General features: G+C 46.0%; 1 long non-coding RNA gene across 1 annotated transcript; it reads right to left on the bottom strand.

Moving 5' to 3' along the window:
- Positions 1-14606: 14606 nt before the first annotated feature.
- LOC104584477 lies at positions 14607-17878 on the bottom strand. The gene is made up of 3 exons (XR_732186.3): positions 15766-17878; positions 15532-15629; positions 14607-15213 (listed from the first exon to the last, which is right to left on the bottom strand). It is a non-coding gene; the product is annotated as an uncharacterized LOC104584477 (long non-coding RNA).
- Positions 17879-18425: the final 547 nt, after the last annotated feature.

The raw sequence follows: 18425 nt of genomic DNA, 5'->3' as shown, positions 1-18425 counted from the left end.
CGAGACTAAAGACCGACATGAACGTGCCAGATGTTGCTCTTGTTGAGTTGTGTTGGCCGACAATGGCGTCCACGACTGAACTGATCTAGCTCCATATATATGTAGGTTGATTTCTAGTCAGTAATTTCTGCATACGTGCCTGTTGTGTTTATTTACCGACCGAGACAGCTACTTGGGCATCAATGGTACATATGTAATTAATATACTGTCACAAAGTGCGTGGGCTGCAACGTTAAGAGAACTCAAATTGACATGGCATGTGAATACATTGTGTATCGATCAAAATTCAAAAGTCATTGCTCCAAGATTTCAATTGCTTTAATTGTTCGAATATCTCATAATTAATGCCATAGACTGCACATCCAAATCACAGGATCATTGTTCAGTTTTTCCCTTTTCTTCCGTAAAAAAATGTCCAGTTTTCTTGAAACAGCCTGTACAAACATGATTTTTTTTTAATTTTAAATGGAAACTTTTATTGATATCAAAGTTATATACAACCAAAGAATATCTAGTTGCTCTAAACTGAGCTTTTATTGATCTCAATTCATAGACTGGACCGCCACCCATTTGTGAGTAAAAAAGTCCCTGTCCACTTGCTCTAAGCTGTTGCGCGTTATCAAAGTCAGCAGGTACAAACATGTCTAGTCATGCACAACAATGTTTTTTGATGAGTCAGTGAAAGTGAATCAAGCTAGTTAACATGCATTCAGGTGCTCAGCTTGTCTTGAAAATGTATTAATTTTTGTAGAGGAAGGGCAAGTTCAGCTCAGCAGGCATATCACGCAAGATTGCGGCGGAATTCGTCTTGTGGATGAGAGCTGGCATGTAGAGCCAGTCGGTGAGTAGTCGTTTCACCTCAGTGAGGTTTGTTGGTGTCTCTCAGGGTATTTGAATTTCTCTCTGGCTAGGAAGAGTGCTCCAAAGATAAACGAGGCTTTTCGAATCCGTCAATGTCCCTACAGCCTTACACTCGCGAAGTTGTGTCTCGATGCATACATCCCAGCAACCAATGCGCTAGTCCTCTACCTGAAGCAGACACAACATTTAGGCCAAATAAAGCCTCCTCTAGTCCTCTGCTCTCTTTTCCGGCGAGTGCTCTATCTGCATATAGACATATAACTCCAAAACTGTTTTTTTAGAAACTTTCTTATAGAAAATTGCAGACGAGAGCTAATGGAGTGATGGGAGACCAAGAAAATAAAATATTAATTCAGCAAGTATTACATGTACCTACCTGGCCAGCACTGAATAAATAATATGAACATGTACACATGGTCCTCCAGTTCTATTTTGATGTACTGAAATTCATGGTTGGAGATTGGCATGTGCATGCTCAAACCGTAATCGTTTCATTTGATTAACGAATCACGTAATCGTGAAGATTTAATCACCTCGCATGATGCGGATCTTTCTCTCCTTTCAACCCCTTTCGCTCAAACTGAAATTGAAAATGCTGTCAAGGACATGCCTTCGGATAGAGCACCAGGGCCAGATGGCTTTAATGGTTTATTCTTCAAAAAATGTTGGGATATCATCAAAGGGGATATAATTTGTCTCTGCAACAACTTTTGCTCTCATAATGTGGATCTAGCTTGCTTGAATTCTTCTTTCATCACGCTCATTCTCAAAATTACTGCCCCACAGACGGTCAATGACTTCAGGCCTATTTCTTTGCTCAACTCCTGTCTTAAATTGATCACCAAGATCCTGGCCAATAGGCTCCAAAAAGTGATTCTGAAGCTCATCCACAAAAGCCAATATGGTTTTCTCAAGTCACGAACCATACAGGACTGCCTGGCTTGGACTCCGGAATATCTTCATCAATGCAAGCATTCTAGGAGGGAAATTGTTGTGATTAAATTAGATTTTGAGAAAGACTTTGACCTAATTGATCACTCTGCCATTCTTCTCATGCTTGAGAATTTGGGTTTTGACAAAAAATGGATAGATTGGATCGACAACATTCTCAGTTCAGGAACATCGGCTGTTCTTCTCAATGGCGTTCCTGGAAAATTCTTCCACTGCAGGATGTCAGACAAGGAGATCCCCTCTCTCCCCTTCTTTTCGTCTTGGCTGCAGATTTGCTTCAGGCAATTATCAACAAGGCTTTCTGCATGCATCTCCTTTTTTTTTCCATCCCCAATGGCGATTCGGAATTTCCCATAATTCAATATGCGGATGATACGCTCTTGATCATGCAAGCCTCCAGTTCACAGCTTCTTTGTCTCAAGGCTTTATTGGAGACCTTCGCACAATCCACTGGTCTTAGAGTTAACTTTGCTAAATCCTGCATTATACCGATCAACACTTCCCCTCTCAAAGCTAGTCTTCTTGCTGGGGTTTTGAACTGCAAAGTGGGTTCTTTCCCCTTTACCTACCTTGGCTTGCCAGTTGAAACCACTAGACCTAAAATCAAAGACCTGATGCCTGTTATTGATCGCATTGATCGTCGGTTGGCTGTTTGTTCCTCATATCTTTCCTTCGGAGGACGTCTGCAGGTGGTCAAGTCATTCATTTCAGCCTTACCTTCTTACCCCCTCAGCATCATTAAAGCTCAAGAGGGGTTTATTGAAGCCATTGATAAAAGAAGGAGAATTGTTCTATGTAATAAGTCTGAATTTACTGGCAAATGTAAGGCACTTCTTGCATGGGAACACGTATGTAAACCCAGGAGACATGGTGGGCTCGGTGTCCTTGATCTCATAGTCTATAACGAAGCCCAGCTAGTCAAATTTCTCTACAAATTTTTCAGTAAACACGATGCTCCTTGGGTCAGCCTAATCTGAAAGAGTCACTATTCTGAAACTGTACCCTCTCAAGACGACTCGAAAGGTTCCTTCTGGTGGCATGATCTTCTTTCCCTCCTTCCGGTCTTCAAAGACACCGCTAAGTGTCTTCCTGGCAATGGAATGACAATCTCCCTTCGGAATGATGAGTGGGAGGGCGATTGTCTGCGAGACAAATGCCCTAGAGCTTTTTCATTTGCCATCAATAAGGCTATTAGATTGCACCACCTAGCTGAAGTCCAGGATCCCTTGGAGTTTCTTGCCCAACCTGTCTCCCCCGAGGCCCTTTGGGAGATTCAGCAAATTCTGAATCTTTTTCACTCTGCTGCTCTTGATCAGGAAGATAATGACACTTGGTTAAGCATCTGGGGCAATGGCATTTATCACCCAAAAAACTTCCACGCTCAACACTTTGCACAATCTAGCCGCTCTCCTTCTTATGCCTGGATTTGAAAACATAGATGCATCCCTAAGCTCAAAGGATTTTGCTGGCTTCTTTCGATTGACAGGCTCAACACTAGGGATCTCATGGATAGAAAAAATTGTAACCCTGACGGCTACACATCCTGTTCCCTCTGCAACCTTGGTGTCAGGGAAACCAACGACCACCTCTTTTTCAGATGCAGCTTCAGTACTGCCTGCTGGGACTCTATTTGAGTGGGCTCTTTTCCTATCGGCTCCTTTTACAACAAGTGTGCTCATGCCAAACAAATTCTTCCGACAAATTATGCTAGTGAAATCTTTGTTACGGCATGCTGGAACATTTGGAAACTTAGGAATAGGTCTATTTTTGATAAGGAACGTCTTTCTCGTGTTGCCTGGCGTAAACACTTTGAAGAAGACCTTCACCGTGTCTGTGCGACTCACGGATAGCAATAGACTCCTCCTCCTAGATTGGCTTGTTTCTATTTCCTCTGTTCCTTAAAGTTGAGCTTGCTCAACACCTTGTAATTATCCTCTCCCTGCTCCCCCTTCCCTTGTAAATATTTTCTTTATTAATATATTTATATAGTGTCGGAATATTTCTTACAGTTTTCAGTCAAAATATTGTATTGTATACATCTTGTTGTTTGTTTAGGAGCAGGTATGTTACATGCATTTTCTTTTCCATGTGACCAAAATGGCCTAGTTCCACTATCAAATAATAACGGAATAACCCAAGTTCACAAGCATCTAAAGTTAGGAACACGATTGAACATGCTCGCCACCTACAGCCAGCAAGAACGCTTTCAGGGCCGCCGAATTTCACGTGAGTGAAGTCAGTTTCAGTCAAGTCGCACGAGCGCAGGAGAGCAAGCAAACATTGTCTTCTTCCTCGCCTGCGAATCAAGTGCGTCATTTGGAGCTCCCTCAATCATCTGCACATCAGTCACGTCCGGTTCATCATGATGCCGACGGGCGTCTCTCCTAATTTTCTCTGCCCTTGCCTTTAAAGACTCAAAGTGTCAACACGCTGGACAGCAATGAATTGCGGATCGATCATTGGCTTCATACGAACTGTTTCAGAACCAACTTAGCGATCCCCCCAATCGTCTAACGAAGTTTGACCCAGAGAACACGAGCAGAATGGCCGTGCCTTCTTTATAACGAGGGCGTGCATGGAAATGCAAATATTCACGAAGCCTCCAAATCCCACGGTACAGCTAGCTAGCTATCTTTCTTGCGGGGACACTAAACACTGACATATACATGTGCCCGATGTTGCTTGTTGATTTGTTGGTTGACAATGGCGCACATCGACTGAAGAACCACTACTACAGAAAAGCTTATTAACGGTCGAAAAACAGCATTAACGGTCGCCGCAACAGTGTCGGTCCCTCATTTTCGGTATTTAAAAAAATAATTAAAACCACAGAAAATACACAAGAAATACACAGAATAATATATACAGCACACAAAAATGTATCTCATCACAGAAAAATACATATAAAGCCGCATCACATCACTGCACATCACATCACATCATTTAAAGCATACAAATGTATATAAGCTGCATCATTTAAATCATATAAAGAATACAAATGTATCTCACTTCATCCCAGCTTCCTCCACACGGTAGTGCCCGTCAGGATCGAATGCAGCCTGCACCGGATCGTGATAGACGAGATACCTCGCATCCTTAACGTTCTGCATCCTACGCTCAACTCGGCCACCTGCCATAAGATACCAGACAGTCTTTGCCGGCCTGCCCTTCATCACTTCTTCCCCATCGTCTTCGCCAGCTCTGACATTTTTCTTCTTGTATCTCGATGCACCGCATATGTGGCAGCTATCATGGTTCTCGTACTCTCCAATGTATACCATGCAGTCGTTTGGACATGAATGATGTTTCACGCAATCTAATCCGAGCGGGCATGTATTATTTTTTGTCTCATATGTGCTCTTGGACAACTTGTTTGGCTGTGGAAAAATCGAAGCAAGGTAACTCAACAAGTTTGTGAAGCTCTTGTCTGACCAGCATGATGCTGCCTTCACCCTCAAAAGTTCGAGCGTCACTTCGAGCACGTTGTTTTCTTCACCAGCTCCATCATATAAGGGTGTGCTTGCGTCCTCCAACATTTTTTGAACTGAGCAGACTCTGCCTCATCTTCGGGGTCCTCCAGCTGGTCCCGTAGGTACGGGTCATCTAGCATTTCGGCAATCCTGCCACGTGGAGCTCCTTCACCTTCCACATTAGCCTCCTCATCGACCCTTGATTCTTACTCGGAATCATTCGCCAGATCATACCGCAGGACATCATCATCTTTGTTACCGCTACCGACATCAACCGCATTCTCCCCGTGACAAGTTCAACGAGAATAACCTTTCACAAAACCCGATGCCAGCACGTGCATCTGAACATCTTCAGGCTTCATCATGCATGTCTTTCCACATTTGCGACATGGACAACGCATCATCAAAAGTCCTTTTCGTTCCATATCACCTTTCGTGAATCCAAAAAAGACCGTCCATCCGGTTATCCATCGAGCATTGATTTTTTCCTTGGCGTACATCCAAGAACGGTCCTTCGATCTACAACACAATACCCAAGAAAACAAACAAAACAAAATAAATAGCCTAATCATTGACAAGGGGATTAAGGTGTTAATTAACCGGAGCTAACTAAAAAATTGAAATTAGAGACATTCGGAGAGAAATTAGAGGCCGGCGAGAAAGATCGGGAGGGGGAGAGAGCTCGCAAGCGAGAGGGAAGTTCCGGGCGACGACGAGGAGGCCGCATTTTGGCCGACGGCCGCGGAGCTCAAAAATTTGAAATTGGGGAACTTCGGAGAGAAATTGGAGGCCGGTGAGAGAGATCGGGAGGGAGAGATAGATCAAGAGGGAGAGGGAAGCTTCGGGGTCGAGAATCGGAGCTCGGCGGCCATGGCCGCCCGCCGGCCAAGAAGGCGGCGCCGCCGGCGCGGGGGGGGGGGGTGGGGAAGGAGGAAGGGGGAGGGAGGAGGGGCAACCTGGGGCGCTCGCCGGCGGCCCTGGCGCCGTCGGACAGCACCTCATCGTCGCCGGAGAAGAAGGGGCCGCAGCTGGTCTGTTACGACGCACGGCGCGACCAGCTGCGGCTTTGCCCAGCGTATTTAAACCGCGACGATTATCAGTGTCGGTCGGGGTTCGGGCGACCGTTAACGATAATCATGGGCACATCAGTAACGGTCGCGCTATGACGGCAGTTACTGATGAATGGTTCATCGGTGGCGGTCGGCTCTTAACCGACCGCCAGTGATGTAACTCGCGAGCTATGATTGTTCATCAGTGGCGGTCGCCTCGCGCGACCGCCACTGATGTATGGCTGGGCGGGGACGGACAGAGCCCACTCTGTTCATCAGTAACGGTCGCGCCGGATCCGTTACTGATGTGTCGTTGCATATAGACCGTTTTGTAGTAGTGAACTGATCTAGCTCCATTTATATATGAGCGATTTCTAGTCATTAATTTCTGCATATGTGTCTGTTGAGTTTATTTACCGGTCAAGACTGGGGCATCAATCTTATTACCTACTTTTCAGTTTATAAGGCATATCTTAAAAATCTTAAATTTTTAGTTTGTAAGACCATTTGCTTTGGAAATTATGGGCAAAATTAATTACATGGATATACATGAATTTCTTTGTAATTTTGGTTCCCAATCTAGAGCCAACCGATACATGAAGGAGAAATGTGGCAATTCATGTTTCATTAATACTTAATTAATCTTGCACTTAGCTAGTGCTCATTGGTTATTTTAATTTTGAGATAGGCCTTGCAAACCGAAATGGAGGGATTATTTAGAGCAAGTACAACAAGGTGATTTAAGCAGGATATAAGAATTTAAATATCATATTTAAGCACAGGTCGAGTCGGACACCTGACGGGTGGGCCCGGTATGTAAGAAAGTGTCAAATTGTCTAAACTTGTTATTCTGGGCTTGTTGTCACATTGTGACCGGAAAACTGTGGTTCTCCGGACAAAACAACAAAAGTGGGGCTGCGTGAAAAGATTGTCCTGAAATGTGTGGTTTTGTGAAATTTACTCATATATAAATGTGAAAAAAACTGCCCAACTAATTAACCATGGAAGTTTCATGGGCCACTTTAAGCTAGTTAGAGCATCTTTAGCAGGGCCCCTAATCAAGGCCCCTATCCCATTTTTAGGGGCCAGAGACAAAAAACATTCTTCAGCAGGGACCCTACTAGAGCCCCTATTCTAGGAAGGCCCTAGAAACACCTCCCAAGCCCCCATTCCCAAGGGCTCACAAGGGAGGCCCCTATTCCCTCCTCTCCATGCGACGTCAGCCTCCCATCTCTCCTCTCTCTGTACATAGCACGTCGCCGGCCGCCACCGCCGCCCCGCGCCTCGCCGCCGGCCCGTCATCGGCGGCCGCCCCCCCCCCCCCCCCCCCCGACCGCGCCGCCTCCTGCCTGCGCGCTCGGCCTCCGCAGCCCCATCGTTGCAGCGACGACCGCGCCGCCCCTCCACCCCGACTCTCTGGTCTCCCCGCCATGACACCCCCCTCTGCTAGCCTTTGCCCACGCCGGCGTCCAGCCCATCCATCCGTCGTCCCGTGCACCACGCAGTCTCGTCCCCGCCGCGTCCCCATGATGGCCACCGTAGAGGTAGGTCGTTGCTTTGTTCGTCTCGTGGGGAAGAAAGGCTTGAGGAAGAAAGGGGAAAAAAGAAAAAAAAGAATAAAAGACGAGTCTTTGACAAGTGGGTCTCATATGTCCTAAAGAATTTTGGGGCTGTGAATTAGGGACCACTGTTGAAGATGTTAGTATTTTTTTGGACCCTAAAATTTGAGGAGAGCTCCTAAAGGCTGTTTAGGGGCCTTGTTTTAGCGGCTCCTGCTGAAGATGCTCTTATGCCATATGGAGTACTGGTTTGATAAATAAGAAAAAATAAGGGAGTGCCTACAGCACAGTCGGCTAAGAAATCGTATTTCTCACTCGACCGGCTGTCCGGCCAGCTTGCACCATACGTCCTCATCTGTACGCGCACGCGCGTGTCTATGTGTGTTTCTGTGTGTGTGAGAGAGTTTGAAATCACAGTAAAAAACATCCGTTATTATAGAAATAAAATCCAGTCCCCACTTATATGATTCTCATGTATATTGTTACAAAATTTAAAACGGTGCTAAAAACTTGAAATTTTGAAAAATAACCGATCCTGACGAAAGCACACTCGCACAGCACAACCAACGCCACGGAGAAAGGAAAAGGCAACAAAAATAATAACGATCAAATTTTAAAAATTGCAGGTAAAAATTTATGCGCGGTTTTAAAATTGTAGGTGAAATTTTGTGCGCGGTTTCTAAAAATTGCAGGTGAAATTTTGTGCGCGATTCTAAAAGTTGCAGGTGAAAGTTATGCGCAGTTCTAAAAATAGCAGGTGAAACTTTATGCGTAATTATAGAAATTGCAGAGGAAAGTTTATGCGCCATTTTAAAAATTGCAGGTGAAAGTTTAGGCGTGATTCTAAAATATTACGGATGAAAATTTACGCGCGATTCTAACAAATTAGGACACAAGAAAATAAAATAAACGTGAAAATTAGTATTGCTATTTCACGTATAGGCAAAATATACAGTTTGTGAAATAGTGAAACTCAAAGTGTGCACTTAGAGATGTATAGAAAAAAAAAGACATAACGCAAAGGAAAGTCTACGGAAAATATACAGTTTGTGAAATAGTGAAACTCAAAGTGTGCACTTAGAGATGTATAGCAAAAAAAATAGACATAACGCAAAGGAAATCTACGGAAATAACAAAAGTTAAAATAAAAAACAAATCAAAAGAAGAAAAAATGAAAAAAACAAGTTACAGGTCGGGGGCACTCGAACCCACAACCTGGGGACGTGGACAGGAACGCCAGCCACTGAGCCAGCAAGCTTATATTGTCTGCTCTCGGTTGTTTCCTTTATTTAGCTGAGTTTAGCATTCATAAAAATTTCAGCACGAATCTCAGCACATGATCCGATGGTCCATGACATCGACTGAGAAAACGAATTTCTCAGGCGACTGCGCCCAAGCAAATCCGAAAAAAATAAACTGTATTCATGAACCAGGCGTGCGCATAGCCGCACACACATTACCTATAAAAATATACGAAAGTATAAAAGCGCATGACAAGGGCACGAAGGAGCACGGAAGAAGCACATGATTCACCTAGTGAAGATTTCTGTTTCACAGCTAGGACGATGACCTTCTGTAGCGTTTCTTCTTCTTCAAATCGGACACAATATAGCTAGGGCTAGGAGACATCGGGAGTTGTTTGGATGAACCAATGCTTTACCGGATTCGCTGAAACCAGTTCCGGACCCGGATCCTGATCGATTGATCTACACCGGTTCTGGATCCAGCTACAAATCGGCTTGGAGTCGTACCCAATTCGTTGATCCCGAACAAGCCCAAAAAAGAAAGCGCTCATCGCTGGCGCATAGGAAACACTCCTGCGGTCTGTCCGTCGTCATCACGCATTAGCAGCTCCTCCCACGCACTGTGGATGCACCCTCAGAGGTGAGATACTTGTCCTCGATCCCGAGGAGTAGGAGCAGGAGGAGAGAGAGAGATAAGCGAGAGGCGGCAAAGATACTAATTGTTAGCGGAGGGTTGCTAGAATAGGCCTCAGCTTAGGGCAGATAGGTCCGGAGCTATCCATTAGGATGAGAAGCTGGAACATGTCATTGGCCTGTTTTGGTTGGGCCTAGGCAAACAAACATTTCTGCATTTTTTTTACTACCTCCGGTACATAAGTGTATTAGATTTAAGTTATAGAAAGTTCAAGGCACTTATTATGAATCTTTTGCGGCTCCTTGTGCATGAATCCAATAAAAGCCTTTTTTTTTTTCGAAAAGGAGCAAAACCCCCGGCCTCTGCATCGATCGATGCACACAGCCATAGATTATTAAAATCATCCAAAGTACAAGTTGCCGGTTACAAAAGGAATATTGCATAGAGTGAAAGGAAAATATCAAAATCCTACCAGTCTAAGACCTACGCGCCATCCAAACCGGCTGAATAACTCTCGCGCTACCGTCTCCAAACGGTTGCACCCAGATTCCATACATTCCTGAGCCTCCGTCCGAAGAAGTAGGAACCACATACGGAGCCAATGGGACGCCTGAAGAACGACCTGCAAGAAGTTAGTCACTCTCTTGTTATGAAAAACCAAATCATTTCTGCAATTCCATATAGACCAACATATCGCACAAACCCCTACAAGGATGAGCGAGGCAAAAAATTTCTCAACACCCCTAAGTCACTGCCCAAACATATTAGAAATACAAAATGGCGGTGGTACAAGGCCATGTCAAGCCGGAAACATCTTATTCGATTCGTACAAGGCGGTGAATCTCGAACACCAACGCAATGAGTCTGATGGATCAAGAATTTGGAACTGATATTATTTGGTTCCTGGATACACAGATCCGATGTTGAATTTTCCCAATTAACCCCGGCTTACAAAACATCACGGTTCAGAAATACCATTTGCAACCCCAACCAATGTGCAGGTCGAGCACGTCCAACCACGTGCCAGTGAGCGCGCTCTAGATCACCATTCCATCTTGTTCTCTGTAGAGCAGGCTTGCATCTGCAAGGAATGGTACGACATAGTTCATCTATAAATGCCAGTTGAACCATATGATTACCGGTATATTCATACATCCTTTCATTCCGAGAAATATTTTTATACATATTGCAATATATCTGTTGCGTTTGACCAATTATACTTCCACTTCTGACTTAAGTCGTCCCACCCTATGAACCCGATGACTTTGGGGTGGGAGGACCTATTGAATATAACGCCTCTTATACTTCACCCTGGAAAAATCACACAAATCTAATAGCAACGCAACTCTGCTGGGTCATCGTTAACAAGGTCTGTTTAGATAACTAACCTTAACTCAAGTTGCCGTACTACCTAGAACCGGAGAACCCCCTCTGAACCTCCCAGCCCAATCAAGGCCCAACGGCAATTTGCCTTGACATATTTGTTCTACCGAGTGCTGTCGCAAGTTATTTTCCATTTCCCTAGCAGGGTATATCAAGATTACGTTCCTGACGCCTTCCAATCTCACGCATGCAGAGAGCATGAAACTCCATGTCAATCATCTCGTGTGTATGTACTCCAATAGGCAAGGATATGTCGATCCGGTTGACCAGTTGTGTGTACTCGAATCGTTTTCAACAACAACAACAACAACAACAACAACAACAACAACAGCAGCAGTAGCAGCAGCAGTAGAAAACCTTGATGCTTCCTCTGTCTCTCCTGATCTATGAAACTCTAGCTTCTACATTCGTCACCCTCCTTTATATTAGTTGAAACCAACAGGCGTATCTACAGATGACCATGGTACATATCAAGATCCAAGTATGCCCATGGTTGTCTCTGTTAATGCCGATACTATCACTACTACGGAATGGCACATCAGTAACGGGCTAAAAACGACATCAGGGGCGGGCGGCGCGCCTGCCACTGACTTGATGTCTGGGATGAGCACCCACATCAGTAGCGGGTTCAACAGCCGTTACTGATATCAACAACATCAGTGGCGGTCACCATTCCCCGACCGACACTGATAGTGATTTCGAGAATTAAAAAAAAAGCAGGCCCCAGTCCCGCGAATTCACAGGATCACAAATCAAATGACACAATTATTCACACAAATTCTATACATACACACAAATTATATGCATACACACAAATTCACAGATCAACTTCCTTGCCAAAATTGCTTCCCGAGCTAGCCACAAAGAAATCTTAGAGAGCGGGGGGGGGGGGGGGGATTTAGAATGAACCGAGAGAGGAAGAGAGAGGGAGAGAAGCAAGAGAGGGGAAGAATACAAATCGAGGTTGATGGAGGCAGATCCGGAGGCAGGCGGGCTCGTGGGCGCGCGGCGGCTTCCTCGTCCCCAAGCGGCGGCGGCCTCCTCACCTCCTGGCGGCAGCGAAGGGGACGACGGCGCTCCATGGCTGCAAAAAGAGAGAGAAAACTCAAGAGTGAGAGAAATCAGAGACGGGGAGAAAGAGAGAGATGGAGATACTCAAGATCCGGGGGCTCCATGGCTGTTGCTTCTCCTGGCGCCGTGCGAGACGGAGGAAGGGAGAGGGGCGGCGCTGCTGTGGAGGAAGCGAGAGGGGCGGGGGCAGATCGAGGAGGAGATCGGGGAGGAGGGAGGCAGATCGAGGAGGAGGGAGGCAGATCGGGGAGGAGGAAGGATCGGGGGGCAGGAAGGAGGGAGGAGGAGGGAGGGAAAAAGAATCGGGGGTGAGGAGGGAGAGATGTGCGGCGGCTGGGGAGGGAGTTCGCTAGCGTAGGGATTTTTATAGGGTCCCTCCAAACCCTAGGACTGGAATTGGACTGAGCCTTAAATTGGCTTTTCGGCCCAGCATTACTGGGGACATCAGTGGCGGGCCTTATCTCTGTGCCCGCCACTGATGTATGTTGTGGTGATTTTTGCAAGTTTTCGCATTGAATCATTAGTAACGGGCGTCATGCATTGGATCATTGCAAGTTTTGTGCGCCCGTCACTGATGAGGGGTCATCAGTGGCGGGCGGGAAAGGCCCGGGACTGATGAGGTTCATCAGTGACGATCGGAAAAGACCCGTCACTAATGACTCGTCACTTATGTTGTGTTTTGTAGTAGTGTATACTCGCATAAGTCGTGGCAGGCACAAGTAGTAAATATTCTACGTACGTACCAACCCATCGCAATGTTAGAAAATAGAAATTTCACTTCACTTTTTGTTTGGACAATTGGCAATTTAAGAGTATACAAAGTCTCTCCAGTGACCTCCCCTTCCTGAGCTACGTACTCTATCGTACTTGTCTGTCCCAACAATCGAAATGGAGCACCGATTGAGACAATGAACATAGAGGTGACTCGGATGGTCAGGCATGATAACAATACCACGGTCATCAACAGCTAGACCCACCTCAAGCCCATCTGCCCATGGTTCTAGCTCGTCTCTGCTCTGTTTCCGGCGAGTGCTCTACTGCTCTGTCTGCATATAGACATATAACCCGAAAGGAAAACTGGAATTTTAGAAACTTCCGTGTAGAAAATTGCATCAGTTCAATAATGGCATACCAGAGCAAAGAGCAAATGAGAGAGCAAGAAATGAAATTTTAATTTAGCAAGTATATATACATGTAACTTCCTGGCCAGCATTGACTGAATAATATGAACACTTACACATGGCCCTCCAGTTTCATTTTGATGTACTGAAATCCATGGTTGGTGATTAGCATGCATATGCTCGAACTGTAATCGTTTCATTTGATTACGAATCACGTAGAGCAATTGTGTATTGTATATATGTTGTTGTTGCAGCAGGTGCTACATTTATTTCCATGCGACTAAAATGGCCTAGTTCCACCATCAAATAATTAACGGAGCAACCTCACAAGGAGCTAAAATTAGGAAAACGAACAGTTCAACACATACTTGCCACCTAGAGAACGCTTTCAGGACCGCCGAAGTGCACAAGCAGCAAGTAAAGGCAGTTTCAATCAACTTGCATGAGCGCATAAGAGCAATCAAACATTGTCTAGCTTCTTCCTCCCCTGCGAATCAACTGCATCATTAATTTGGAGCTCCCTCAATCATCTGCACATCAGTCACCACCGGCTAAACATGACGCGACAGTGCCTCGCTTGTTCTTCTCTGCACTAGCCTTCAAGATGTCGCCATCAGCTCCAGATTATAAACCTGGCCCGTACGCCATAAAGGAACACGCTCTTAGCTGGGAATTTTATAAGCTTGTGAAAACATGCATGGTTCGGTTACACAACTTCCACATAGGCAAGCCCAAGGTAGCTAGGCCAGCTATATGAACATTTCGACTGGCAGGCATCTTGGACGAGTACTAGTCAATAGGCCATAGTAACAGTCCCCATGTTTCGTAGCAGTCCCCAGTTCCTTCTCAGCATATTGTCTTCCCCTTCCGCTTTAAATGCAGCTTTTACATGCTAGAGCAATTACAACCTAGCCTGCATACCAACAATTAATTATGAAACCCGTCTTGACAGAGCCTTTGTGTGCTCATAAGATTCCTCACGAATTCCCGTTGCATCCCAAGCTTATAACACGTGTATTTATGCATCAACGATTTCAGGTTTCTTTGGAGGATATACCAAACTGAGAGCATACTACAGGATAAGAAAAATATGCATTACTTGAACCATATTTATATATGATTTACATGCCGACATGCACATGTCTTCTCATGTGCATATTCAGCCAACACTGACAGATAGTAATATTTGACTAACCCTTTATGGAGTGATAAATTCCGTGTGTGTGTGTGGCTGATTATCTTTGTCCTATTTGGTACGAGTCGTTTCCATGCACCTTATTTATTACATCATGAGTCATGAGAGGTACTGGATCCACTCTCCTTTTAATGTACAAAATACAAAAAAGAAAAGAAATTGAAGCTTACTGAGTACTACATGCATGCAACCTAAATTTATTACATCATTTATTACAAATCAGGAAATTGAAGCTTAATGAATACATGCAACAAAATGCAATTATGACCGTTAAGTCCTGGACCATTTATTATGTCGGACTCTAAAAAACCTTGATACTCTGCTTTTGCCTTGTTCCGAAGAGAATAATGACTTGTTTCTCTCAAATCCCCATGCATGTATTGTTGCTTTCTCGGCGGAGATCAATACTTGTACCACATAGCACCGAGACGCAAAAGCTGTTCTTCAAAAAATAAGACGTGGAGACCTCTAAGAGAGGCTTTCCAACCTGATTCTAACCCAATAGATACGAGCTGAATACCACTATTCAAGGAGACAACCCATCTAGACAAACAAGGAACTTTGGCCTCAAAGATAAATCCATTTCTCTCCTTCCAAATGTTCGAAACTGAACATATGCTCCAAAAAATGTTCGATCTGAAAGCGGACATATGCAAACCTCCACGAAGTATGGCTCTGCAAAGTTGGTGTGAGTTTACAAAACGATTTGAGATAACACCGATGCGCAGATCCTATGTGATGCAAATAAAACACCAACAGTGTTGCGCAAAGGTACAATCAAATAAAAGATGGATTAGCTAGTACACAAAGTGAAACATCTTTAATCCCTTTCAAATGTGTTATGCTACGGAGATGTGGAGGCAAGAGATAAATAACACGCGAATTGCCATTCTCATTTGCCTTTTCCGATCTTGCAGGCACCTATGACCCGAATGGTGTTCTAATAGATTGCCCAGACACGGACTGAGGAAAGAGGTGCGAGCGTCCACGTACCGTGCTGACTGTGCGCCATGAAAATGGAGCTGGCACAGTTTATTGTGAACCAACTTAATTAACTTCGTTTGGCTTGTTTTTTCTCCAAACTGGCCTACCTGCAGGTGTTTGTATCCAGATTGATAACATGCTGGTATAGTAGCATTCTATATGTACTCATGATTTGCTCTCTTTACATGCAAAATAAGCATAGTTGTTGCATATATGGACAACTAAGATGTAATAACAGGTTACCATATCCTGATATCCATGGCTCTGTTCGTGACGAAACTACACAATATTTGCTCTAAGATTCTCGCTCTGGATGCAGGCTCTTGATTCCATTTTTGTTTTCCCGGTAAAGCCATGACTCTGAAAATGAGATGGGAAAACATGTGAGGGGAGCATCACACACGTTCCTGAACACTACTAGGCCTTACCTAAACACAGCAGTTTCTCTGTCCAACCTGAACTTGTTATTGGTATTTGTGTTAGGCAATAGAAGCAGCTGAGCACCATCCAATACCTTCACGGCTCCACGGCTCATGGATTAATCAATTTGGCAAATTAACTAAGGTTAAGAATTCGAATGCCTTCACGCTTTCGCTACAAGGAGAGAAGCAATTATGTGGCTTCTGCCGCCCCGTTCAGACATACGCAGTGAGGAGTTGGACGTCGCCGGCGGCCATCGACATTATGCGTATAGCTAACAGCCAGACCAGAGCATGCGGCTGAATACATACCAAAGGGGCCAAGAGTAACTAACTCGATTGTAACAGCGCGCACGGCGGCGTCCGTCGAAAACGCAAGCGCTGTTGTGGCCAGACATGGCAGAGAAGCGGCGGCCCCAGAGAAGCACATCGTGAGGGTGAGCATGGCGGCCGTGGCGGGGTTACTGCTGGTCCTTGGTCCGATGGGCATTTGCAAACCATGTACTGTGTAAAATTACCCTTATACCGCCGAGATGTGGAAAAAACAACAGAAAGTATCAAAAAGGCCCGTGAATCAACGGCTGGATAACATTTATACTATACTACTATTAGGATACGGTAGAAAAGCTCAATTTGTTTTTGCACTGCAGCCTTAAGTTTCCTTTTTGGCATGGTCTCTGGCCAGTAAGCAATAACATGTGTCATGGGAGCTGGTCTGCACTTACATGTGGTTCATTGGCTCTATTTGAACTGCTTAAGAACCAACTCACTGGTTCATGGGTGCCCAATCGTACAAGGAAATTCCGCGGCAGTTTGATATTTTCGGCGCAAGCTGGATGGTTGCCTCTGGCTCTGCCTAACGGGAACACGCATGTCAACGCAAAAATTCCCGAAGCCTCCAAATCCCACACGGTACAACTCGCGCGCTAGTTATCTTCCTTGCAGCGAGACTAAAGACCGACAGGTCGCGATGGTTGCCTCTGGCTCTGCCTAACGGCCGGGAACACACATCACTGCCGGGAAAACTCACTTTGCCGGCCTCCAGCAAAGACACAAATGCTCCCGACACGGGACCGCATACCGGTAAAGCCTCTTTGCCGGCGGTCTTTTTTTTTCCTTCGGCAAAGCCTTTGTCGTGGCCTTTTTCTGGCCTCCGACAAACAAAAGTGCAAACTTCGTATAGACGGAAGAGAGACGGAATAACCACGGGGCCAGTTGCTTTGCCGAATGCCTGCCTCCGGCAAAGATCGGTAAAAACAAAAAAAAAAAAGTCAGCATCCACCCGCCTGCTGCTGCCCCGTCGCGACCGCTGCTCGCCCACAGGCGCCGCCGAACCTACCCTGCGCTACCCGCCGTTCGCCGCCGGACCTGCACCGCCGCTGCCTCGCCCCGCCACAAAGAGGGGATAGAGGAGGGAGCGCCGCTGGCCGCTGCTCGCGGCGCGCCGTCTGCTGCCCCGTACGTGCCGCTGGCTGCTGCTCCCGCCTGCCGCCCGCACGCGCCGCGCGCCGCTGCAGCCGCTCCCCGCCTGCTGCCCCGCGTTGCTTCTGCTCCTCGCCTAGCCCGCCGCGCGCGCCGTATCCGCTCGCCAAGCCCGCAGCCCGCCGCCGCTGCAGCTGCTTGCCGCGCGCGCCGCCTTGTTCATCGATGCTGCTTGGCCCGCCCGTCGCCAGCCACCGCTCGCCTCTGCTGCCGCCCCGTGCGCCGCCCGCCGCTGCTGCAGCCCCACCACGAGGCTAAGGAAATAGGGGAGAGGGAAGGGGGCAGACCGGAGCCGCCGCTGCAGTCAGGCCTCGCCGCTGCCTGGCTGTGCCACCGCGGGGAGTGGAGGAGCTGCCGTGGGGAGGAGCTGTAGCCTGTAGGGGAGGGAAGGAGGAGTTTGTGGAGGAGCTGCGGTGGTGAAGAGAGAGATACGAAGGGATAAGGGAGAGAGAACAGGGTGGGGAAAGAAAAAGAGAGAGGAAAAAAACGAGGTAAGATGTGCGGACGGGATTACGCCAAGTCAACAATCCATGGTTCGCTCACGTGGATCGGTGACGTGCCAAATGGTCTTTCCCGACGGCCAGCCTCCGGCCTCCGGCAAAGACAATTTTTTTTTTGCGTCCACATATTTGATAAGGTTTGACCCATTTTAGTTTTGTGTATTGATCTAAATTTTTTATGGAAGGCTTATATACCTATAATGTCGTACCATGCTAAAAATTGTGAATTTTTTACAAAGTTTAGTATTTTTTCATTTTTCCCTATTAAATGGCTCTAGAAATTGATAAATAATTATTTTTAAATAAAAATTATGATTTACATCATAATTTCCACTCAAAAAGTGCTGGTTTACATCATAATTTGAAACAAGCGAGAAATGGGATAGAAAAGAAAAATACGAAAAAATATCTTTGCCGTAGGCCCAGCCGCGGGCAAAGGCTGGTGCTGTTCAAGTCCACGTGGCTATCTTCTTTGCCGGAGACTTTTCTTTGCCGGAGGTTT

This window comes from Brachypodium distachyon, chromosome 4, assembly GCF_000005505.3.
Source record: "Brachypodium distachyon strain Bd21 chromosome 4, Brachypodium_distachyon_v3.0, whole genome shotgun sequence".
NCBI classification, from domain to species: Eukaryota; Viridiplantae; Streptophyta; class Magnoliopsida; order Poales; family Poaceae; genus Brachypodium; species Brachypodium distachyon.
The sequence above is the reverse complement of the archived record's forward strand: the minus strand, read 5'-3'. Positions and strand labels throughout refer to the sequence as shown.